We start from the raw sequence: 26,884 nt of genomic DNA on the forward strand, positions 1-26,884 counted from the left end.
AACCCACAATGAAGTGGAATATTTTATTAGTTAACTTCTCCATCGTTTCTCTTCCCTGTCTTTCGGTGGGCAGTTTTCACCAGAAGGTGGAGCAAACTCTTCCAATATTTGACAGGTATTCAGTTCTCAGGTGAAGGCTGTTGCTGTCCTTTCCTCCCATTCCTCACAGCCTCGCTCAGAGGATTTCAGTTAGAACCTCTAATTCACTAAGACCATTAAAATATGCAGGAGAACGATGTTTTTTGTTTGTTTATTTGTTTGTTTCTTTTTGGTGGTGTTGTTTTGTCCTCAGAGTAGCCAAAAAAACTAGCTCTAGAAACTTCAAGGTTTATCCTGGCTCCTAAGTGGCCAGGGCACCATGACAGATACTTAACTGCACGTGGCTAAGGTTTGTTCTCTTAAAGTGGTACCTATTGCCAGATTAAATGGCAAAGAAGTTGCTTCTGAGTCCAAGAGGGTGCTCTTGTGGTGGCTGGTGGATGATATTATCTTTTCAACCATTGTGAAGGGGGTCAAGGAATTTCTCTTGTGACTCCACATCTAGTTCTTTGAAAAGGTATTACATTCTCTGAGAAGTTAATTGATAAACATGGTAAATTTGGTGAATTGGCTGCTTGCAAGTGGATCTTCAGGTGAATTGCCACAGAAAATTTGTTTCAGATGAGTTAGTTTTTGGCATATTAATATAGAGCCAGGCTAAGCCATGATGTTTGCTAACTTCTTGCCCAAATACCACAATAAACTTGTCTTTTGGCTTCCATTTGTCACGCTCTCCTACCATTTCACTCTCTCTCTTATAGCCAGAGTGACATTTCTAAAAACACCAATCAGCAGTGCTGTTCTTCTCCTCTTAAACCCTGTAGTCACCCCTCATTGATTTCAGGATGGTTCCACCTGTTCCAGCACCACCTCCACCCCCACCCCACCCCGACCCTCTCAGATCCCTAGGCACCTGCCCCTACACCACTCCCCATTCCCATGCTCCAGCACTTCATTCCTTCCAAATCCCGCCTTTCTTAGGGCTTACACGTGTTGCCCTATGTTGCAGCCATTTGCTCAGAAATCTCCCCACCTTTTCCCCTAACTCCTTTTAACCGTCTTGATCTCAGGTGAAATGTCACTTTTCCTGGGAGGTCTTCTAACTCCTCTTCTAGTTTAAGCCTCCTGATGAGATGTCTTTTTTGTACTTTTAGCTTTTTTCATCACTTGCATCAGTACTATAATAAAATTATTCAAATAATTGGTCTCTGTCTTCCCCACTAAAATGCAAGCTTCAGGAGGATAGGGATCAACAGCTGTCTTGTTCAGTGCTATGCAGTAGCATTTCTTCAATAATGGAAACATTCTATTTTGCATTGTTCAGTATGGTAGCCATGAACCACATGTGGCTATTGAGCACTTGTAATATGGTTAATATGACTGAGGACATGAAGTTTTAGTTTTATTTGATTCTAATTAATTAAAATTTAAATTTAAATAGCTATGTATGGTTAGTGGCTTTGAACAGCATAGGTCCCACTCACCAGTGTATCTCAAGCTCTTAGCATAGCACCTAACATAGTAGGTGTTCAATTAATATTTGTTAAATTAACAATTTACTGGGGTTTGTATTATTAATCTTATTTTTGGATAATAAAATTGAAGGACAGAGAGAATGTGACTATCACTCACAAGCAGGTACATACATACATTCATTCATGCTTTATCTAATGCCTACTTCCAAATGAGATTTGATTCTGTGGTTAGGTTAACTCTATCATTCACCAAGATTCTGTTTAATTATAAATTCCTGTGTGCAATGATCTGTTATTTGATTTACATTTTTAAACCTCAAATTTCTAAGTCTCAATTTCCTCATCTGTCAAATGGGGAACATGATAATAACTATCCTTTCATATTAAAAATCTAAATGAGGTAATGTATATAAAACTTTTTCCCCATGGTTCTGGACACAAAGGGATTGTTCAATAAATGTTACTTGCAATTATTCTTAATTATTATTTCTTAAAGCCACTTCCACCTCCCCATGAGAGAGAGAGTTGCTTCCTCTGTTTTGGGCTAATATCACTTTTTAGACTCCCATATGAAAGCATGCATATATTTTATAACTATTTTGCTTTCCTCCTTCTTTAACTAAACTATCACCTCCTTGATAACAGGGATTTTATATTCCTGTTTCCATTCCTACTCCCTTGTATAGCACCTGGCTCAAAGCAAACACTGAGAAAATGTTTATCAAGTGAATGAAGTATAGCAAATTAGGGCCAAAGCTCCAGACTTCCTGACCCTTGAGCATGCGCTCATTTTACTTAACAATATTATCTCTTACTTCTCCGGGGGCGGGGGGGGGGCAGAAGATTCTTTTGAGGTACTAAAGACACAGACTTATAATGTGTGAATTTACGAGTGTTTTACAAAATATATAGAATGTTTATAATGTTGAGTGTGCATGTACTAGCTTTATAATAAGAAAATAATTAAAATTACACATAATTTGTATGACAACCAAATGGCATTCTCATGGCTTTTAACCTGTGAGTGTGCCCACTTCTTTGTCTGACTTTGATATCAGGATAGAAATGCTCCTAAGGATTAATTCTTTGTGATTAAAAACCTGTCCTTAGTGTCAAGGAAAGTTCCCTTGTTGAAATATATGCCCTACTAATACAATGAGGTGAAACAAGAATAGGCAAAAAACTATTTCTCAAATCTTGGGAAGTTTTCTGTAGGGCATGACAACATGAATCGTGCATAATACCTAGTATGTATAATTCAGTGTTTATGTATTTTGCATTTTGCCTATGAACTCTAAGTACTTCACGTATATTAAAACAGTTCCAGTTTCTTTATAATTCTAGAAACCAAAGATTAGAGACAACTTTGTTTTGAATAGACAGAAACTCTGTTGTTCTGGGAGAATGACAAATGTCAGGTCATGTAGATTTTGAGTGAAACTTGAACTAGAATTCAAGTTTCTTCTTACTCTTGGTCTGGTACCAGATTATATTTTTCAGCATATAAACAGTAATATCTGGTATAATTATGTAAAAGCTATTTGTATTTGAAAACTCAAATCTATAGTTGTCAAATAGCAGGGGATATATTTATAGCTAAGGAAGTTAGTATGATGGCTGCGGTGTTAGTACATGTATGATTTCATAGTTTTATTTATTTATTGTTACAAAAGGGATATAAATTAATTTCATGCTCTATTTCTCAAATAGTTTTGAACTCTGTGAGCAAATGCCATCATGCCAGCCAAGTAGTAGTCCTCCAAATTTAACACTGGTAAACATGAAATGTTCATAACTTAGATATTCAAGTCATGTAACAATAGATTTTTTTTTCTGAGAAGTTCCCTGGATTTAAGTGTCTCTTCAGTATTTAATAGGTTGCTCACAAGCTATGTTGTATAGCCAAAGCTAATGTAATATTGTAAGTTAACTATACTTCAATAAAAAAAAGCCTATTTTTTATAGGTTTATAGGCTCATGAAGACTTGCCCGAGAAAACTAGCATATTTCTCTTCTGTTACTTGGCGTCCAAAATGTGAAAAAGAGAACTTAAGGGTACGTGCTAAAGCCCATGTGCGGAAATGTTCTTAGACTATGCTGTACTTAGGTGAATTTGAAACAGTGCACTCCAAGTTTCCTAAGTGAGAGTATTAAAAATATGCACTATTATTTAGTTAAAACATTGTAAAAACTAAACTATTATTTTTTTAAGTAGAGAAAACTTTATTATAATTTAATGAGTTTGAACTCATTTAAAACACAGAAATTAGAAAATTTAATTTCTGCCAATTTACAGATGGGCAAGTCTATTTGTAAATGATCTCATCCCTAACAAACAATTAGCTTAATGGATATTAATGTGTGTGTGACTTTCAAAATAAAATCTGAAAACCAACCACAGTGATTTCACATTTGAGCGCTTTTAGCAGTACAGTGCATTTCCTAATTGTTTATTTCAATGTTGTATTCAGAGGGAACATAACTTCTTCCTTTGTGTATGATACATTTTTCAAGTGTCCATGCATTTGTATAGCAAGAATTAGAAAGGTGCTTTGAAGCTATAGGTTTATTTACAAACTAACATTGTATAACAGTAATGAAAATACTATGTTTAAATCACATGTTATAATGTCTTGTTATGAAGGCAGTGCCTAAAGCTACAATAAAGGCCAGGTAACTGACAGATATCCTTAAAACTTGGACATAAATAAATTAGAAAACAGTTTCTTATAAGTATACTCAAAGTTTGGCAGTTGTAGAGACAATTTGAGTTGTAAGACAGGAGATCGAGCATGGCATCAGAAAGAAATATCTATAGAGAGCCAAGATATGCAGGTTCCTGTCCTAGTCAATAAACTAGGTGATCTAGGGGAAATCATTGCCCTCTTTGGGGCTTTACTTTCTCATTTGTCAGATAAAAGATTCTGACTACTTGAGTACTCAGTTTTTTGGGTTTTTTTTTAATCCTAAGTATTAAAACCCTAAGAGTAGAAAAGAAAGAACACAATTCTAAGTGTAAGAGTCATAGGAACTAGAGTGCATATGACATTTTCTTATTATTTTTATTCATAAAGAAGTTTAATCCTTTTTACTTATAGGCAAATTGGGCTTTAGTGTCAAATCTAAAGCTATCCTATTTCTCTTTCATAAAATTCTCTCCTTCTTTGGAGCCATGTATTGGGCTATACTGAGCACGGTATTGAAGTAGAAGGTGTAACCCTTCTCTATCCTCACCTAATATAGGTTAATAACAGCTAGACTGATGTATTGGGGTTACCTTCCTGGACATGATGCCATACTTGACTAGGGTGAACATACAATTTATCATCCAAATTGGCACACTTTTGAGATTGAAAAGGACAACTATTAACAATTATATTTTGACAGCCACTCTTAACCAGAATTATGAGGGAAGCATATAAGGGCTGCAAAGGGGATGATTTTAATGTGTTCTATATAGCTTTGCATGCTCTTCTTTACTTATTCTCCACCCTTCTTGAGGCAGAGAGAGAAAAGATTTAGGTTTGAATGAAGGTAACATTTTGATTCAAATAGGTAAATTGCAGGGTTTGCTTTTCATATGTAAAACAGCATGAATTACCAAATAAGAGGGCTCAAATTTAGCCAGAAATTCTGAAAAAGACAATTATACAAAATCCAACAAACCCACTGAAATATGCAGTTCAGTACCTCATCTTGCTTACTTCTCCATGAAGGTCAAAAGTACCTCCTACTGTGATATGTCGGCAATCTCTGAAAGATTGATTAAATTTCTATATAATATGGAATTGCTGAATCCAGTGAACCATAACTTATGTAATTTGTATTATACTTTATCAGTCACCTTTTAAAACTGTTTATGAAACTTTCCCTTGTAGACAGTGGAAACCTGAGAAATACTTTCTTTATAGTAACTTTAGCAGTTTGTTTGACTTAATTATTAAGTCAAACAATGTTAGAGGGTGGATTTCTTAAAGGGATTTGAATGTAAAAATTTACTTAATTTTTGTATTTAAATTTTAGAATGGAAAAATCTGAGGATAAAGATGATGGGTTTTATATTGCATGGGAAAGAATGGGAAAAATAATCTTCATATGGTGAAAGAGTGGCTAAAGAGATATTTGAGAACTTCCCTTGCTAACTCTTAATTCAAAAGGTAAGGTATGGGTGTAAGTTACAGAAGCGTGTCTAATCTTGGAAAGTTCTATAGTATGCTGAGTTCTGCTTAAATAGGCCCTATTCTTTCAACAGGGAAGTTGATAAAACCAGAGATTAGGAGTTCAGAGGCAAAATAATATATTCCATTCCCAGGTATATGGAGAATTTCCTCTTTCTCCTTCTCTGTTCCCCACCCCTATCACCCCCCTCTCACTTTCTAATTCTTGACTCATTTAAAAACTTGACACGTGGAAGTGCTCATGAACGATATGCTCTCCAAGTAAGTCTAGAAGATAGACCATCCTGCATGTCCAGTGAAAGATCCTGGAAAGATTAGGACGATCTCTGTGTCCTTGAATAAGAGTTCATGTCAGAGCTCCTTGAAAGCTATAGAGCTGCTACTGGAGACCGCTGGGACAGAAATCTGCAGTAAAGGACATACCCCCTGAGAACATCAGGGGGGTATACAAACAACACTCTGATCACTGGGAATAAAATCTGTACTCCTTAACATGGTCTGCAAAGTCCTGTTTCATCTATACCATTCTCCTTTCCAGCCCCATTTCTATCATATTTCCCCCTTATTTATTACCCTAAATGTCTTTATATCTCTATATGTTTGCCATGCTCCCTTTAGCCCCAAGCCTTTTAAAGACTCTAAATCAAAATCCTCTACATCTGATGCCTCCCATCTCCAGCTGTCTTCTCCTGGTTAAATTCTACTTATTTCTAAGATCTTAGTTCAAACATTCGTTCCCCAGGAACTCCTTCTCTGACTTGGTCAACTCCATGTGCTATATTGTATTAGTGTTCTACTGCTACAAAACAAATCACCACAAATTTAGTTATTTAAAGTAACACAAGTTTATTTTCTCACAGTTTTCTTATGTTAGGAGTGTGCACATGATTTAGTTGGATCTTTTGCTCCTGTGCGACAAGACTGCAATCAAGAGATTGGCTGGGCTGCTGTTCTTATTTGAGACCCAGGATCCTCTTCTAGGCTCACTGGTTGTTGGTAGAATTCATTCCCTTGAATGTATGACTGAGGTTCCTTTTTTGTTAGCTCTTGGCCAGGGACTGCTCTAAGATCCCAGAAGATGTCTGCAGTTCTCTGGCACATGACTCTCATAGGGAGTTTGTAACATGGCTTTCTTTCTTCCAGGCCAACAGGAATACATCTTTCTGATGCTTCACCTTCATTTAAAGACTCCTCTGATTAGGTCAGGCCCACTCAGAAACACCTAGATAATCTTTTTGGTGAACTCAAAGTTGATTAGTAACCTTAACATAGGAGTGGTATCCCTTTATATTTACACATTCTGCCCATAATCTGCTCAAAGGAAGGGGATTATATAGAGCATATGCTCGAGAGGATGAGAGTCTTGGGAACCATTTTAGAATCCTGCCTACCTCAATAGTCCCTCATGCCATATGTCTCCTCTGTTTTATCACAAAACACTTTCAATTGTACATTTATTTCTGTGATTCTTTGATTAACATCAGTCCTTTCCACCAGCATGTAAGCTTCATTAGAACAGGGAATACTGTTTTCGGGGAGGTTCTCTTTCCTCATATTGTATTCTTGGATGTTAGCACATTGTTCAACATAGTGTAGATGCTCAATGAATGTTTAAATAATTGAGTGACTTCTATTAATTGAATAAATGAAGGACTGAATGAAAGTTCTACTGTGATTATCTGGCACTAGGTGGTCATTCTTAGATCTACTCATTCCCTAATGCCTATGCACTGAAAGATGGCAGCTATTTAATAAGATATTAGGTCTCTAATCTGAGGTTACTAGATGGACTGACTTTAAAGAAGAAATAGCCCCTTATGTCCCAAGCCTGAGAGAAGTCTATTTATCTTGCAGGCTTTCCTGGCATTATGTATAGAGATTTCCTTTCAGGATAACTTTCAGAACCTGAGCTTTTATCAGCCCTCTTACCAAGGAACTAAAGTAAACTTACACCTTCCAGCCAGGCTACGTCAATTGGAAGGGTAGGTTGAGCCCTTGGTAGACTCAGGTTTTTATAAAACCAGGAGGATTCCAGTGAGAGAAGTATAAAAGCACACAGGGAATATGTGGGGTGTGTGTGTGTGTGTGTGTGTGTGTGTGTGTGTGTGTGTGTGTGTGAATTTTGTGTTTATGAAACTACGTGTTGCTGGCGATAGGGGGACTGTAAGAGGTCTCCAGTGATAGAGGCCTGCTTCCTCTTGCCCTTAATTCCCTGTAAATGCAGTAGCTCAGTCAACGTGTCCCAGGTATCTTATGAGACTGTAGAATTATAGCCATAAATTCTGAGAAGTCACAACAAAACTCTGAGATTCCTCACACGTAGAGGTGGGGGAAGGTTATGTCTCTTTAAAGGGAGGTAGCAGATCATGTGTTTAGTCTTGAGTGATAAATTTTTTCCTTGGTGTCTGTATTTGTCAGGGTTCTCTAGAGAAACAGGATCTATAGAATGAAAAAAATATACATATATACATACATATATCTATTTCTTTCACACAACTATATATTTTATATATAATATATGAAAATATATATAAAGAGATTTATTTTAAAGAATTGGCTCATGTAATTAAGGAGGTTTGATGAGTCCAAACTCTGATGAGGGAGGCCGGCAGGCTGGACACTTAGGAAAAAGTTGCTGTTTGAGTCCATAGGCAATCTGCTGTACAACCAGGAGGAGCTAAAGTTCCAGATGAAGTCTGAAAACAGTTTGCTGAAGAATTCCCTCTTGATCTGGAGAGATTAGCTTTTTGTTCTATTTAGGCCTTAACTGATTGGATGAGGTCCGCTCACCATGGAAGGCAATTGGCTTTATTTAAAGTCCATGGATTTAATTGTAAATCTCATACAAAAACACTCTCACAGAAACATCAAGAATAATGTTTGACAAAACAGCCAACTTGACATACAAAATTAACCATCACGGTGTTCCTATAATTCAGTCTTATATTTACCATTGATACTTCATATTTGTGAGACTCATATATTATTTATTCAGTCTAGAAATTCTGTTCCTCAAAGGACTTGGGGACAAAGTTAGAGATTAAAAAAAAAATCCTTCATCTCTTAGAACATTTTTTTCTTGACAAATAATACACTGGAAAAACTAGTTCTATAATATGCCCTAATATGGAGAAGATAACATAAGACTGACAAAAGATTAATCTATTCATAATCCCATGTTTGGCTAATGGGGGTCACAGAGCCCTAGGCTTTCAACTTTGACATAATATACTTTTTTTAGACCACTACTCACATAAAATTCTGAAATTTTTGTGGTCTTGAAAAGATGTATACCTCTTGATAGCCACAAATAAACCAGGGCCTGAATAATGAAATAGCATGTAATCTCAGGTAACCTGCTAATGTTAATCTTTATTTTAAACCTTACGTTACTTGATATACCTTGTCAATAGCTCATGACTATTATTGTCATACACCTGCCTATGAATATGACACTTTTAATACCATATCAAGGGACCCACATTGTCTCTTGGGATGTCTGTACAAAATGATCTGTCATATAAGAATTCCCTGGATTGGGGCTGAGTTTATATTATGGTCCTGACAATCTTTTCTTCTGACTCAAGAAGGCAAGATTCACAAAGTATCCACACATCATCGTTGGAATGCCAGAAAACTAAAACTCTTCTCAGTGCCTATGTCTTGTACAGAATTAGGCACATAGTACCTACTAAATATATTCATATATAAATGAACGAATGAATTATATTTGTACTTTTAGCTATCTTGGAATCTGGTTCAGTTGGCAATTGGATAGGCTAGATTAGGTGATATGAGAAGAAAATAGAATCACTGGTATAGGACAAGCCATGTGGGATGGTCCCAGAAATAGGCAATGAGAGGCAGTGGGACATAAGAATATCTTGCAGTCAGCAAGTTGCAGCAGGCAGGGGCTATAGGAGGCTACCTGTTCCTATGATTGAGAATTATTAGCATTAGGAGCAGTCAGATGACAGTTGGGGAAGCAACAGTAGTTGGTAGCTAGCCTGGAAAAAGAAAGTGAGAATTTAACTATGGCAGTGGGAGTTCAAGGGTAAGTGTCCAGCTCCTGGAAAAGTAAAGAGATAACATTAGGACCTAGTCCTAGAGGAGTTTACTAGTCATAGATAGTAATAGATACTCAGGCATGGGGTGAGGAAGAAGTGGATGGGTGGAGTTGGGGTAGTGAGACACAACCCTAGGCATTAGAATTGGACCTTGGGTCACAAAATAATTCTGGAGGTGAATTACTAGAAATGGGGCCTGAAACACAGCAAAACCAATGGTAAACTGACTTAGTGCTGAGTTGCTAGCCCAACTTTCTACAACTTCGAATTTGGAAGAGCCTGAGACCTAAATGCTGAATTGGAGTTACCTCTACCAGTGGCATTAGAGAGACTTCAACTGTGGCAGTGGATTTTAGCTGTGGCCAGGCACACTCTATTCAGCTAGTCAGAAGACACTATCCCGCCATCTTGGAAGCATTCTGAGGTGCCCAGGGAAAATGGGCTATTTTCCTCCTGTAAGAAGGATAAAGTGCACAGCAGAAAGGCCAGGGCCCAAGGGCTGCACAGACTGGGTGAGACATGCCGTTACAGAGATGAAAATCTAAGGTTGACAAGAGACTTCAGTCACCCTGGTTCAGAGCCACAGAGGAAATGCTTCCATGGAACTTTTCAGGTTCCTTTTTGACCTCTTAGCCCTTGGACCTGCCAGGATCTCTTGCCCACCCACTTAGTTTGACTTAACTTTCTCATGCTTCTGTAGTATGCCTTGTGCTCCGACCACCTAGTTAGAAGCTCTGTCTTTTTGCCAGTAAATGATAAATGGCTTCTGTAATTTGGAGAAGATAATTATGGTAAGGAAGGTGAATTTTTCAGAGCTTTAAATTTGAATAAATTCAAGCCTGTGGAAAAGTTGGAAGAAGAAAACAACAAACAGACTTACACCCTTCATCTAGACTCACTAATTATTAATATTTTGCCATACTTACTATTTATGTTTACTTATATGTGTGCATATGTATATATACATGAACAATTTGCAAGCTATTAGATTTTCCACCCCTAAATGCTACAGCCTTTGTCTTGTGAACATACATTCTCCTACCTGACTATGGTACTATTATTATGTCCAAGGAATTTTATATTGATGCAATAAAATTATCTAATATATATATTCAAGTTTCCCAGTTGCCTCAATAATGTCCTTTATAGATGATTTTTATTGTGACTTTTTAAATATCCAATTTTGTGAGGCAACTCCCAATTTTAGAAATAAAATTAGGAACATAAGATTTCTAGGGTACCTTGGGAAAAACGTGTAGGGTGGATATGTTTGTTCAGTCTTCTCAAAAAAGTAATTGTTTCATCTTTCCACTGATGGGAAAGCACAAGTATCAATCAAGAATGTGTCAGCAGGTTCGGATACATAGTAATGGCTTTTACTTAATGGAGTTAGAGTGAATTTTCACCTTTAGTTAAAAGTAAGTCTTTGTGTATTGGATGCTAGCTTTCATATTTAAATTGCATTCATACTTGATCTTCTGGCCAAAGCAGCAGGAGACCAGTTAAAAAAAATCTATTGCTCTTAATTTAAAGGCAGCGATTAAAGGAGAGTCAGAGCTTTGAAACTGTTGTGAGTATTCTACTCGAGAAAATAAACACTAATTGAAAGGACTAATCAAAAGCTCATCATCCTGAAGGGCACTTGGATGATTCACAAGTGGGCAGCTTAGGTAGACAAGGTGGTCTTATGAGGACCTCGTCATTCTAAGTACTGGGGAACCTTAAGCTATGCATTAGATGAGTCCCCATGATGAGTGACTGCATATGATGAGAAAATATATCTGCCATTAACTTCCTTCATAATTTTGCAGATAGTTTATAGAAATAATTCATCTTTAATCAGTAATAGAAAACGTATATATTGTAACATTTCCTTCAAGAAAATCTTTCTTTTGCCAATCTGCAGTATATGTGCATTTAATTCTATCACACAATCTCTACAAATATTTGGGCAAATAAGTAATGGTTTCCAATAAAGTGGTGCTCTTTGAAAACAGATAAATAATTAAACACTGTCCTCTTTATTGCACTCACATAGGAGTTTTTCCTTCTCTAGTAGAGATGCCTTCATGGCTTAAACCATTACCCCAGGGGCCTAACAAAAATTCAGAGATGAAAAAGCCATTTGAAGATTTTTTTTTCAGATAATTCTAGATGATTCAGACAATTTCCTAAGCAGCAAAACTTTCTGTAAATGGAATTTTCCCCTTACCAGACTATAAATCAATACTTGTTGGCTCTAATGATGAATTGGTGATAAAGGAATTCTAACAACTGTTATCTGATGAGAAGATCGCTGTTGGGTTGATAGTGGGGAATGGGGGTTTACTGATTATCTGGGAAGCTTGTTTCTGAGATTGCTGCCATCAATGGAATTTTGTTGGTCATTACCAATGCACGTGTGCAAAACCAGGTAAATTGAGCAAGGCTGGAATGCATTTGAGCTATATAGTCCAAACAGTATGATATGGATGTTTTAAAAGTATGAAAAAATTCATAATCAGTGTGCATATAAATGTTGCAAAATTTGGTGGCAGGAAGAATTCAGTTTCCTTCACTGAGTGCTAAATCATTCATTTATAGCTGCTTCCATGTTGCCTTCTGTTTTGGCACTCACATTTGCCTTTTCACTATTATCATATTGAATTCAATATGAGGATACAACTTTGTTACTTTTGTCAAATTTGAAAATAAGTAAGCCATTATAATTTACAAAAGGTGTTGCTACACTCTGATCCTTAATAGGAAAGGAGTCCAAAGAGTGGGGATTCATCTTCAAATCTCATTACGGTAAACTTTACTCAAATTCTTTCATTTTATCAAAATTTTGTTATTTTGTTTTTTGGTTTTTTTGGCTACACCACTGGGCTTGTGGGATCTTAGTTCCCAACCAGGGATTGAACCCAGGCCCTAGGCAGTGAGAGCTCGTAGTCCTAACCACTGGACTGCTAGGGAATTCCCTCATTTTATCAAATTCTTTATAATGAGTTCTAATCTGGGTATGGAATTGTCGCCATTATATATCTTGTGGAAATATATCTCATAAGGTTTTCTGACCAAGAACCATTATTTCCAGTTTCTGTATCTATCAGGAGGGAGGTGGACACCTTCTAACTCTCTACCACTAGTACATGATGTTTGTTCTATGCCCTCCTGTCCCCATGGCTCTCAACGAGCACATTGCATAGCAGTGGAATTGATTAAAGGATGTAGTGTTGGGACACCAACATTATTTAAACAGAGCTTTAGAAAAGCCCTTCCAAGATTGCCATGACATTATTATAAACTCATCTATTAAACTGGACTATATGAAGCTGCTATTTTGTGGATAAAAAAGAATACTTTATTATCCAATTGACACACTTTTGAGAGAGAAAGGAGAAACTATTAATAATTAAGATAGGTATAACTGATACTGTCCAGGCAAAGCAGAATATATGGTCACCCAGTAATAACAGTACCTACTCTTCAGGGTTCTTGTGAAGTTTCAATGACAAAATGTATGTAAAACAGCTGTCATGTGGGAAACATTAAATAAGTGGTATCTGTTTATATTGGTATTTTTTATACTTTCTACTTTGGCCAACAAAGCAATGAAATCATAGTGACTTGTTTATTCTCTTTTTCTTTTACTAGCTGATGCTACCTCTAGCAATGAGAGGAAAAAGAACTTTATTTAGTTATTTCTACCATAGTGATTCTCCACCAAAATAAGGGAAATCTGTTTTAAAATTTAAAAAATACCAGATACCCGATCCTGCCTTCTCCACACACCCATCTCCCTAGCTTGATAGTTACTTCCACCAGAAGCTGCTTATACTGAGTGGACTATGTCACAGCTCTTAGGCTTACTGGGGCAGAAAAAAATTGAGAATAACTAATTTATTTGATTAATAATTTCTTGAAAGCAGTGATTTTTCTCTTACTTATTCCCTGTGCTTACCATAGTAGCCAGCACATAGTAGGAACTACTACTATCAATATCAACATCAATATAATATAATATCAATAAACATTTGTTCAATTAATGAAAGTATGAGTAAATGGATCTTAGCAGCTAAAAATCAACATTATGAGGCAGTGGCCTCTAGTATTACTGTGCAACCAATGCCCCACTGTGATAGGGAACTTTCCTAAGCTCCAGCTAGAACTTGTAGGGTCGTAGGATCAAGGAATTCAGGGATTTCTTAGCTGCAGTTGGTGCCAAGTCTGGAACTGTTGGCTACTTAGATTAATTTTCTGATTTAATTGATTGTAAAAGAAAAAAAATTCTATAAGATAATCTGCCAATTATCTCAATAAGGCTTTCTACTACATATCCAGCAAATTTGATACATGGAAGTGTCATGTGCAGGTTTAAGTGCTGCCATGTGATATCGACATTGTTTATTAGTATTCAGCATCTTTGTTGGAGTATTACTGAGAATTGTATACAGATATATTTGTTTTATATATGAGAATGGGAAACAGTAATTGTGTGTATCATTTCCAAGTACAGAATTCTAAAGGCCTCGTATTAACCCAGTCATCCTGGCACTTGCTGTCACTTTATAGCTGGACTTGGGACACTGTGCAGGTACACTTGTCTTTTTCTCTCTATCATCCTTCATGTTGTTTAAGTGCAGGTTAGTTAAAATGGACTTCGCAGGTAACCTCTATTAATAGGATTAACGATTTTAATACCAGAGAAAATGTGTGTCGCATCATTTGCAACCTTTTCCCCCTTTAGGGATTGCATGTTGTTTTAGTCCATGCAGATCAGTGCACAGCTGGTACTATTGCTTTTATTTCTGAGTTTCTCTTCTAAACCCTAGAGTCAGCAGCCCCATGCCTGGGGATGGAGAAAGAGTTGATAGAAAGCATCACCCTAAAACTGTTCAGACCTGGGGGCCCCTTCTTCACCCCACCAAATTTGGTTCCTTCCCAATGGATAAACCACCTATCATGTGTGAGGGTCTAAGTTGCTACCGTTGAAGCAGGGAGGTTGGTAAAAGCCTATGCCTGTGTGCTGGGTGGGGATTAGAGCAGGGTGCTCAAAACATTCATGGGTGGGCACCTATGGCACCTGGATCTCAGAACTACATGGCAGGGAGGATATAGAAAAGATAAGTGTTAGGCCTCACTCATTCCTGAGCTCTAGCCGAATCAGAGACTAATAGGATATTGGTAACTGCCTCCCTGAGCCAAAGAAACAAGAAAGGCTCTTTGTGTTCATGGTTCTTTCTTTCCCTCACTGTCATGTGTAAAACCTACCCAACTTGTTAGTTCTTAGAAGAAAGAGAGACTGGAAATTCACCTTTTTAGATTTATCAAATAAATTATGATGGATATTAATTAACATAAAAAATTTTCTCCAACTTCAGCTTCTTGTACTAAGAAACTGAGTTAACAAAATCAATTTAAATATTTCTATTTAAAAATTTTGACATTCATGTTTATGCTGTGAAAATGGTGTAGCACAGGAAAACATAGTCAAGATGTCATAAGCATATCAATGGGAAGGTTTACATGGGATGAATGAAAACCAACAGTACTATGGAACTGATAAAATTTAGCAACACTTAAGGTCAGTTAGTGAATCTGTGCTCAGTGAAAGCTCTTATGAGGGAACGGGTGGGTATCATAGATGACTGATCAAGATTTGTGCATTTTTTTCTGGCGTGGACCATCTTTTCCCAAGTGCCGAGGAATCAGTGCTGTCTTCGTAGAGTTGGAATAATATGGTGCACTCAGTTTACACTGAAAAATTTTTGCTTAGGCAGAAATAGTAATAGTATAACATATCACCGAATTAATCATCCACAGTAGTTTATATGGTTAAAGACAGTTCAGTGTACAAGCCACCAGAGTTATAGAAAAGCCAATACTGCATATTGTATACTGTTATTAATCCCTCTGTTTGACTTCGGGACCAAAGCAAAGAAATACCTCTAAGGCCATGTGGATTCTAATTTCTGCTTCAGTTCCCTACATCCTTTGACACTTAGCCATTTTACTTCTCTCCATTTCATTGTGCACTTCTATAAGATTAGGAAGCAATATTAGATAATTGCAAAGCAAACATAAACGATTGCATTCATGTTAAATCATCTTTTAGAAGTGTGTGAACAAGATTAATACTAATTTAAACATTTGATCAATAAAAAACGATGAATGCTATTTTCTATTGTTTTGTGCATTGTTACAAGTAAAGGGCAATTACATGCCAAGAATAGTAGAAAAAAATATGACTGTGTTAGACATATTCCTGGTTTGAGCAGTGAGATTTCTTATTAAGGAAAGATATTAGAATGCTTTATGAAGTTTATGAACTTGTAATTTGCTCCTGTAATTAGATGAGACTCTGTCAGACCCATCCTTCTACAATTTCATAATTGAGGGGCTTCTGCCTGCAATAGAGTGTTGAATCAGATATACATATGCTTAATGTACTAACTGTTTTAAAGATTAGCCATGGCTTATGCAAAATGAGAACAATCCTTAGAACATTTTAAAGGCTTCCTGCCACAAATTGCTTTTGCAATTTTCATTTCATTTTTAGCTACAAAGTTAAGGCATCTTTAGTTATTTTTATTTTAAATTGCTCCTGCTGTTGTTCTCCTCCTAGGAAGTAGCCACTATTCTTTTTCCTTTCTCCTGGCCATTGTAATCTTTCTTACATGAATAAAAACAAAGTGGTTTATTTTAAAAAAGAGTTTTTAAATCCTCCCTTGCAGTTGTGGGGAAAATGACTTACCATTATCAAATTGAAAAAGGGATAATGTGGTGCAGTGACAAGTGAGTTTTATCAATGAGTGTTTTCCTTGGTGTTCTGGTTTTCCAGAAACTTTTTCTGCTGCATCCTTTAACATCTGTGCTGCAAAAGTTGATTCTGAAAACAAAGTAGATGTGGAAAGTCAGGTGATTGATCAGGCAAAAATTAAAAGTGGGAACCGGTGGCATAATCTCTTATTTTTTGGCCACAGGAGTCCTGATACAAATTAATTGTTTCTGTGATTCTTAGACCTTCATCAGTCAGATGTAAATTATACCATGCATGATTGGCTGCCTTTCCACTTTCGAGTTTCCCATAGAGAGCTGTTGGCCGCCAACTGCTACAGAGGCACAGTGGAGCAGCATCCTGTCCTTGGCCGCTCTGGGACAACAAACAGAGCAATGAAGCTGACTTGCAACCACGATACCATGCCTGAGGATGCAGCCTGCACCCCTCCAGATTAATTTTTGTTTAGGGCACCAGAGACATTTTTTCATACCAGGTATAATGTTGTCAAACCTTGTGTGGCCAAGGTTTGATCTTTAAACATGGTTTCAGATCAATTTAAGAAGGATGCTAGAGCACAGAGCACCTAGCAGACAGCAAGATTGAACGTGAAATTAATCTCAAGATTGATTAGGGAAAAACAGTATAGATGCCCTCAGAACCAGGTTTCCTAAGATACTTTATGCACCTTTAGAGGCAGCAGTAATAATAATAGCTGAAACTTAATTAAAGTAGCATAAAAGACCTCAGCAAGGAGACCTTGTGACCACATTTGTAGCTGAGTACTGAATTTAGCCTCAAGAAATATGAGATCTACTTTTCATCTCACAGCAATTTACCATTTCAAAAAACTCGTATTAAGGAGGTGATTAGAAGCTGCAGAGTTGCCTTACTCCATATGTAAAGAAAGAAGGGTTTGAAAATGTAGAAGGGCACCTTTTCAAAGAAACATCACAATTAAAATTTAAACATATATTGGGAAATGAGAAAATTGGAATGACCTGGTTACATGAAATGTAGATTTTTCATCTTAAAGCATTCATTCAGATCTTCTTAGACTTGTCTTCACTGTAAATTATTTGTGTTTCAAATTATACACACACACACACACACACACACACATATATATATATATATATATATATATATATATATATATATATATATAGCAAATGGTATTTGAAGAAGAAAGTGAATTGGCCCTCAGGGGCCCTTGGAATCAAGGACTAAGATTTCCTGGATTCAGATCTTGGCTTGGCCCCCGTGTGACTTTGACAAATTACTTAACCTCTTCAGTCTTTGGTTTGTTTATCTATAAAATGGACATAATAATAGTTTATATCTCAGTAGACTGTGCAGAATAAACGAGGTAATTTATTTCTAACAGTGCCTGATGCTTAGTAAATGTCAAATGCATGTTATCATTATTATTATTTTATATGTATTATCTCTACCTCATTTAAACCATTAAAAAAGTAAAAATTTCCCTTCTAAGAAATCATTTATTAATTGAAACATGAATACTTTCTTAGATAGGAATACCTTGTAGGTTTCTAGGAACACAATAACTATAAAATACAATTTCTGCTTCTGTAACTTATATCCAATTGCTATCGAGGGGTTCCTCTCTGATCATATTTTCAACTCTCATTTATGGTTAATAATGTTTATTTCACAGTGTTGGAGAATTATAGAAATAAATATTTGAATGAGATGACATTTGTGAAAGTAGTGAATGTTGGTTCACAGTAGGTTCTAAATAAATATTAGCCTTTTAGATACACAGCTGCCTTCTGTATAGGGAAAGGAACCAATGTTTAATGTTCCAAACAAAAAAACCCTATCTTTTACCATACCACTGAAGCTTGATATACTCCCATAAACCATACAAGAATTTCTTTTTTTAAAAATTTTTTTTTGCGGTATGTGGGCCTCTCACTGTTGTGGCCTATCCCGTTGCAGAGCACAGGCTCCGGACGCGCAGGCTCAACGACCATGGCTCACAGGCCTAGCCGCTCTGTGGCATGTGGGATCTTCCAGGACCGGGGCACGAACCCATGTCCCCTGCATTGGCAGGCGGACTCTCAAACACTGTGCCACCAGGGAAGCCCAAGAATTTCTTTTTTAAACTTTTCTTTTTTGACCATGACCATTCTCTCCCAAGCACTTTGTGGTCACTACTTGAAGATGCCTGAGTGGTGGTATCCACTATGGTCTCTTACTGGGACCTTACAATGTGTCATTGGAGACAAGTGGACTCTGAGAAAGGCAGTAGAGTATGTAAAATGCCTCCTGGGTGCATAGGAAATCTTGCTATTATTGGCTGGTTGTTGGGAAGCAAGCACTCATGTTGAGAAATCTCACTTGGCAAGGTACTGCAGGTGGCTTCTTAGAGCTGATGGCAGCCTCCAACTGACAGCCAACAAGAAAATGAAACTCTCAGTACTACAACTGCAGGGAACTGAATGCTGCCCCAAACCATGTAATCAGGGAAGGAGATTCTTCTCCAGACTAGTTTTCCGATGAGAACACAGGCTTGGCCAACATCCTGTGAGACTGAACAGAGGACTCGGTTAAGCCATTCCCAGACTGTAGACCCCCAGAAATTGTGAGATAATAAATGTGGTTTTTTAAAAAGCCAATAAGTTTGTGGTAATTTGTCATATAGCAATAGATAAGCAATACAGATTTTTTTCTCATTTAATCTTAAGGCAGAGACGTTGCTTCAAAGGAAAGTGGCTTTTAATTTAGCACGAAAGATTTATTAGATTGAAAATTTCCAAGGTATACCAGGCACATATACAACTATAGAAAACACACCTGCTTCAGTATCTATACCTAAAAAGATGAGTTTGAATCCTCACTCTGCCACTATTTGGTAGATATATTCTCTCTGAGCCTCAATTTCACTGCCTATAAAATGGTAAAAATACCATCTATTTTTTTTAGGATTATTCTAAGGATGGCCTGAGTTAGCCAACAAAAAATGTTTAGCATAGTACAAAGTTAATATCAGATGCTCAGTAAATGATGACTGTTTTATTAATAGTATATGGAGACTATCCTGTATTCTTAGGTTTTGTAGAATGCCAGTACATATGGGGAATCAAGGGGTAGATGTGAAAGCAGTAGCCACTGAATACATTCTTACAGTTTTTTGATCATGAAGACTTTTTGCTTTATGATGAAGAGATTTGATCCATTGATGTTTAATATAATGAGACACCATGTGATTATTTAAAAGATTGGTTTTTAAATAAAACCACGAAGAGGGTATTATCTGTTAAGGAAACTTTACTGTGTGAAAATCAAAGTCATGGATTATCAATAGAAGAAAAAAAGACAAAATGGTTAATACCTATTCACAATATTCATCAAAAACTTAACATTTTTTTTTTTTGAAGGACTCATCTGTTCTTTCCCTTCTATACCAGACACTTCTTCAGATCAACAGAGAAACTGTTACAAGAAATTCTGACTCTTTTTCTTTCACAAATAATGCAGCAAAACTTTTGTACATTGTACTTTTGAGATGCCAAGATATTTGGTTTTCACTTTATTGCTGAAATAAGCATTTTATACGTCTTTAAATGGCTTTTTCTTTAGATTGCAATATAACTAATTAAAGGTCCTTTTAGGAACTAAGATAAAAAATATGTTAATCATAGCAGCCAATAAAATATCTATTCAGTTACTTATTCATTTACTCATCAACACTGTTGAGTATCTTCCTCCTGCCACATACTGTCCCAGGTACTAGGAATGTGGTGGTAAAATACTCTAAACCATAACTTGTACCAATGTCACAGAATTTAAGCATTTTGATATCAACAGTAGTGCAGGCAAGATGAAGGGCCTTTGATTGGCTTACAAAAAGCACTAAGATGTGACATGAAGCCATCTTGTTGTTGGCTTCATTTTATATATTTCCTGAAAGTCAAAGCCATGCAGGGTAGCATAGTAAAATATAAACAAATGGTAGCATACAAATAAATACATACACACATATTTAATTGAGAGTAACAACTAGATTTTATTAATCAAGATTTTGCTGTAAAACCTGTTGGTTCTTTCCCATTTCCAAATAGTTGCGAAGCAAATAAATGTTAGCCATCCATGCATGATGTCATGATAATCAGTCTTTAAGTTCTGCTTGTTTTTGGTCCTTAGGCATATGAACCTATTTAATTTTCAGAGTTAAGGTTACAAGAAAGGTGTACATTTTATGTAAATATACATAAAATGTACATTTACTGCATATTGGTATGTAAGTATATATGAGTGGAAACAGAGATGCATCACACATATTTCTACAGAGCAGATGGCCGCAGGGGTAATTGGATTCAAAAGGACTGAAGGACTTTATAATAGGTTGTATATTCTCAAAATTATCTACTGCCCTTTCCAACTGGCCCCTCCCTGCTAGAGAATTATACTTTTCTATCCCATTGATGTCAGGCTTAGCATGAGATTGGCTTTGGTCAATGTATTGTGTTGAAAATGATGTGAATCACTTCCTTCCTAACGAAAGCTTTAAGAGCCATTTTGCAGCTGTGTATTACTCTTTTCCCTCTAAGTGAGACCACATGTTTCAATTAGCAGTTGTTCCTTCAGTGTGGGTTCTTCAATGAAGAAGATATTGAGCAGAGCTGTAGCCAACCCACAAATGATAATGTGAGCAAAAATAAACATTTGTTGTTTTAAGTTATTGAAATTTGGGCTTTTTTTGTTACTTCAGCATAATTTAGTCTAAGCTAGAGTTTACAGACAACTACAATAGCTGAAATTGAATAGTTTCTGTGGGCCAAGAACAATATCTGTTAATTTCAAATTTGTCTCACATGATCTTCACAATAACTCCATGGGGTAGAAATGATCATATTCCCATTAACAACTGAGAAAACTGCAGCTCATCAAATTAGCTCAGGGCTGACTAATAAGATATATGGAATATGAATAAGAGTAAGTCTGGCTAATTTCTAAGTTTCACCCACAGAGTCCTGTCTCATGGAACTTTAGAATTAGATTTCATACAGTGCAATATGTTCATTTTACAAAAGAGTCATCTCAGGTCCTCAGTTGTCTACTACCTAGATATAAAGCTGAAACTTAAACCATTAATCTCTATGAGCTAGAAATCAAACCTATAATCTCTCAGTCTAGTACTCCTGTGTGTGTGTGTGTATCTACATATACATATGTAAAATTATACCTTTGTAAATATGGAATATAGGGTACATATATATTTATATGTCTTTTTGATATTAGAACGATAAACCTTTAGATTAAGAATTAATTCATAACATGTATTTTTACCAATATGATAGTGTAGTACCTAAATAAACAATGAAAATATTTTTGAGTTATTATTTTATATCCTATAGATATAGAATAATTTTGATTTATATTTTGTGGACTCTTGGTTATGATATAGTGTCACCTACTATGATTTTCCTTTTACTTGGAGTATAAAAATATAAATAGGATTATCCTATTTCTTAAGAAGACTTGAAATTTGATATTTTATTTCTTGCTTACTTTGTCATTATAATAGGACATTTGCTCTTTTTTCATCCAGTTAAAAACATGATTACATCGTATTTAGAGAAATAGTTTAGCTTTATTAAATGAAATATATAAATCCAGTTTTTCTATGTTAGAAATCTACTTAAAAAGAAAAGTTAAAAAATTCCATTTATAAAATATTGCATTAGTAAACCATGTAAATATATAAATGTGCCATAAAGCCTATTAATAGGCATTTTGTTTACATATTTTTATCTCAATTATCTATGCCCACAGGACTCATTCAATCAATTTTTCACTAAGTAGTTTTCAAAATATAATTACTCTTATGGGTAGGACTATGAACAGCAGTGTCATTTACACTATAGTTCACTAATTGCACTTCGAAGCCATTATAATGAATTATACCAGTACATTCTTCAAGAAGATCAGTTAATGCTAATCATTTGTATCACATATATCACTTAGAAGAGATTCATCCATAAAAGTCTTTCCTTTATAGCCTCATTTCTTTTTAATTCTCTTGTAATGCAAGTTATAGCTGTAAATATATACAGCATGTGTTTTCTTAACCTGCTGATCTGTGGACTTTGATTCTAAGTACTGAAATCTAGAGACAAATAATATTTTATGGTAGGAGCAAAATTATTTACTTTGAGATCCTATGTAATAATTATTCTTACATAATTAAATAATTGCTATTTATAGTGATCTGTATTTGGATCAAATTTTAAGAGCTTAAATAAAATTTCATTTCCCCTAAATTTTTTTTTATCATTCTCTTCAGTGTTCCCCGACTATATTTTTACATTTTTCCTATGTTCAAGAAAGCTGGTATTTAATGTGTCTCTTAGTTAAAAATAAGTGACAAGAAGTTTTTTGTTTTTAAACCTACATATAATGGGAAGATTTTACAAATAATGAAGGCATACACTAGATTATAAGCATGCTGTTTTATCATAAAATAATTATAAAATAATTTTGTAGACCCACTATCATGACAGAAGATGACATAAATACATTGACAAAACTGTCAAAAACCTCCTTTAAAATATTACTCCTTGGTGAGAGCAAGATGGCCACTACCAAGCGAGTGTTGCGGACTTGCAGAGGAGGTGGATGACAAAGTTCTTCATGCTGCTTTTATCCCTTTTGGAGACAGCACAAATATCCAGATTCCCCTGGATTAGGAAACAGAAAAGCACCGAGGATTTGCTTTTGTTGCATTTGAGTTGGCAGAGGATGCTGCAGCAGCTGTAGACAGCATGAATGAACCTGAGCTGTTTATATGGACAATTCGTGTCAATTTGGCAAAACCCATAAGGATTAAGGAAGGCTCTTCCAGACCAGTTTGGTCCGAGGATGGCTGGTTGAAGAAGTTTTCTGGGAAGACTCTTGAGGAGAATAAAGAAGAAGGGACAGAGCCTCCCAAAGTGGAAACCCAGGAGGGAGAGCCCGCTGTAAAAAAAGCCCAGTCAAACCCTCAGGTGTACATGGACATCAAGACTGAGAACAAGCCAGCAGGCTGAATCCAGATGCTCCTGGGTTCAGGCGTCGTTCCCATGACAGCAGAGAATTTCCACTGCCCGTGCACCCACGAGAAGGGCTTTGGCTTCAAGGGCAGCAGCTTCCACCATATCATCCCCCAGTTCATGTGCCAGGGCTGCGATTTCACCAACCACAAGGGCACTGGGGCAAGTCCACCTACGGGAGGAAGTTTGACGATGAAAACTTTATTCTCAAACACACGGGACCAGGCCTGCTCTCCATGGCCAACTCAGGCCCAAACACCAACGGTTCCCAGTTCTTCCTGACATGTGACAAGATGGATTGGCTGGACGGCAAGCACGTGGTATTTGGGGAGGTCACGGAAGGCCTGGACGTCTTGTGGCCGATTGAGGCCCAGGGCAGCAAGGACGGGAAATCCAAGCAGAAAGTCATCATCTCCGACTGTGGGGAGTACATGTGAGAGGGCAGCTGTCAGCCCAGGGAACCAGCACTCAAGGTGTCCCATTTGCAGCAAGCAGGGCTTTGTGTCCTGGCCCTTCCTCGGGGTCAGCATGGGGCAGCTCCTCTGCAGGCATGGCCTGGGCCTCCTCTGGCTCTTCCCCAAGTGTGGCCATGGGCTCGGGTGCCGCCCTCCCCACCGTGGACGGCCGTGCATGGCCTTTCCAGGCCAGGGCCTCTCCTGGGTCCACCAATGTGACTCCTAGGCGTTTTCCTTGGTAAAATAAATTATAGTTTTTGTAAAAAAAGAAAATATATACTACTCCTTTCTAAAATTTACCTATTAAGTGGTGTTTCTGTAACTGTTATGGAAATTGAGAAAGATTCTTATGGGAATTCTTTTTGTTATTGTCACATATATTATATGAAAAGGTAAGTATAATCTGAACACTGCAGAAGCTGATTCATTATGAAGTATTGATTTTCTATTCAAAACAATATTTTTTACAAATAATATAATTTCCTCTTAAGGAAAGAAAATTTATGTTGTCTGTTGTCATAATTTGAATTTCTGACCTCATCTTGTAAAATCAGGAGTAGAAGATAAAAAAAAGATGGCTTTGGTGAGACTTTATGAGAGAGAGTGAAAGCTGACAATAATATATGGCTGATACTGTATAAAGTTCAGATTCCATACAAGAGCGTATTTAATCCTCCGCCAAATAATGCTACTGTCCCCATTTTGTATATAGTGAAACAGGCTCAGAGAAGCAACTTGCCCATTATAACACAGTTGTAAGAGATAGCAGTGGGCTTTAAAACCATTAGCCCTACACCAGAATTGTAATCTCTGTGTTATACTGAATTTTGGTGATGTGGCTATAGCAGGTTATAGTACAAAGCCTACTTGCAAAACTCCATTTTGCTGTACGGAGTTTTACCAATATACAAACTCATGTGTTTGTGTTTGCCTGATATTTGTTACACTTATACAGAGGGAATGGACCAACTTTATTGACTCTTATAAACACCCAGAACTAAGAAAATATTTAGCAGTGCTGTCTCTAAATATCTCATCATTTTAAGAAAAATGAACACCTTAAAGTGTTACTTTCCAGTTGGTATGCTTAATCATACAGTGAAATCTCACTTTAAAATATATCAAATGTGGATTTAAACCAGATTAGTTTCCCCCAAATACCTTATCCTAGTTAAAGCCCAGGAGTAGATCTTCTGTCTCCCAATGCCAGCATTGTATTTCATTCCTTTGCATTTCTGTTGCTACTACCTTATTTTTTTTTAAAAATATTGGGATTTAGGATATATGTTGGGTTGTTTTGTTTTAGTTTTGTTAGAAATTCAGAGAAAGAACTATTTTATTCAGCATTCAAATGGAATGCTGGGCATAGAAGTCAGGATTTCAATTTCCAAAAATACAGTGACAGGCAATAGGTTTACCCTTTCATCTTAACCTAAAAATTGGACAAAATACATGAAACAATGGTTTTCAAATTTTGGACAACAGGCAGCACAGGATAATGATTTTTTTTTTTTTTTTTGGCTGCATTGGGTCTTCATTGCTGTGCCTGGGCTTTCTCTAGTTGTGGAGAGCAGGGGCTACTCTTCGTTGCAGTGCAGGGGCTTCTCATTATGGTGGCTTCTCTTGTTGCGGAGCATGGGCTCTAGGCACGTAGACTTCAGTAGTTGTGGCACGCAGGTTCAGTAGTTGTGGCACGCAGGTTCAGTAGTTGTGGCTCGCAGGCTCTAGAGTCTCAGTAGTTGTGGCTCACGGACTTAGTTGCTCCATGGCATGTGGGATCTTCCCGGACCAGGGCTCGAACCCATGTCCCCTGCATTGGCAGGTGGATTCTTAACCACTGTGCCACCAGGGAAGCTCCAGGTTAATGATTCTTGAGAGAAGGGAAACATTGAAGAGAACCCTGTGATTTTCCCAGCTTATTGATTGGAGGCCATTTTCAGGATGCAGACCAGGTAAGGTCAATCCAAACAGAACCTGCTTGTCTTGCTGAGTTGAGGAGACAGCTCAGCAAGAGTTGGGGAGCCCAAGACAGCCAGAAATAGTTGGGCAAAATACAACAGAGGAGGAAATGTATTGAGAGATCCCCCTCAGTCTTTGGTGGGTACTGATCTATGCAGGTAGGTAAGAATACTACCTGAAACCAGAGAAGGAACCACTAGGAAGGAGCAGGCAGAACAATCTTGAGAGCTCACATAAGTCTGGGAACAGTTTTGCATCTCTTACAGCCTGAATGGAAAGAACCCTAACATGTGAGGCGTTGAGTAGAGTCCTCACAATGGTATTGCCTTAATAGTGGATCCAAATTGGCCCTAAACTAATGGCTTCCCAGAACCCATACTAAACAAAGCTGAAAAGCAAGACTCAAAGAATCAAACTGATTCTAAACAATTTAATTGTGTCCTAGAACAAAGCTCAACTATATTTAAAGGAATACAGTAAAATCGAGAGCCCAGAAAAGTAAAAAGTAACATGTCTCACTTCTAGTGGAAAATTATCAAGCATGCAAAGAAATAGGTAATGATGACCTATAACTGGGAGAAAATTAACTAACAGAAACAGACTGAGAAATGATAGAGATGGTAAAATTAGCAGACAAGGGTTTTAAAACAGTTATTATAAATAAAATCTATATATTTAAAAAGGGAAAGAAAAGCATGAACATGACAAGTAGAGAAAAGGATGATATAAAAAAGACCCAAACTTCTAGATGAAAAATATAACATCTGAAATGAAAAACACTCTGGCAGGAATTAACAGTAGATTAGACACTAGAGAAGAAAGATCTATTGCTTGAAAACACAGCAATACAAGCCATCTAAAGTGAAACACAGAGAGGAAAAAGACTGAAAAAA

The 26,884-nt window shown here is 36.7% G+C and overlaps 1 protein-coding gene and 1 pseudogene across 17 annotated transcripts in view; both read left to right on the plus strand.

Moving 5' to 3' along the window:
• LOC307195594 (uncharacterized protein) overlaps positions 1-26,884 on the plus strand; it is a 920,801-nt gene that overhangs the window by 230,236 nt on the left and 663,681 nt on the right. The window lies entirely within an intron of this gene.
• Positions 23,121-24,440, plus strand: LOC307195548 (peptidyl-prolyl cis-trans isomerase E-like; annotated as a pseudogene). The gene has a single exon. The product of its transcript is annotated as a peptidyl-prolyl cis-trans isomerase E-like (transcript).

This window comes from Stenella coeruleoalba (genome assembly GCF_951394435.1).
Source record: "Stenella coeruleoalba genome assembly, chromosome: 12".
Lineage (NCBI taxonomy): Eukaryota > Metazoa > Chordata > Mammalia > Artiodactyla > Delphinidae > Stenella > Stenella coeruleoalba.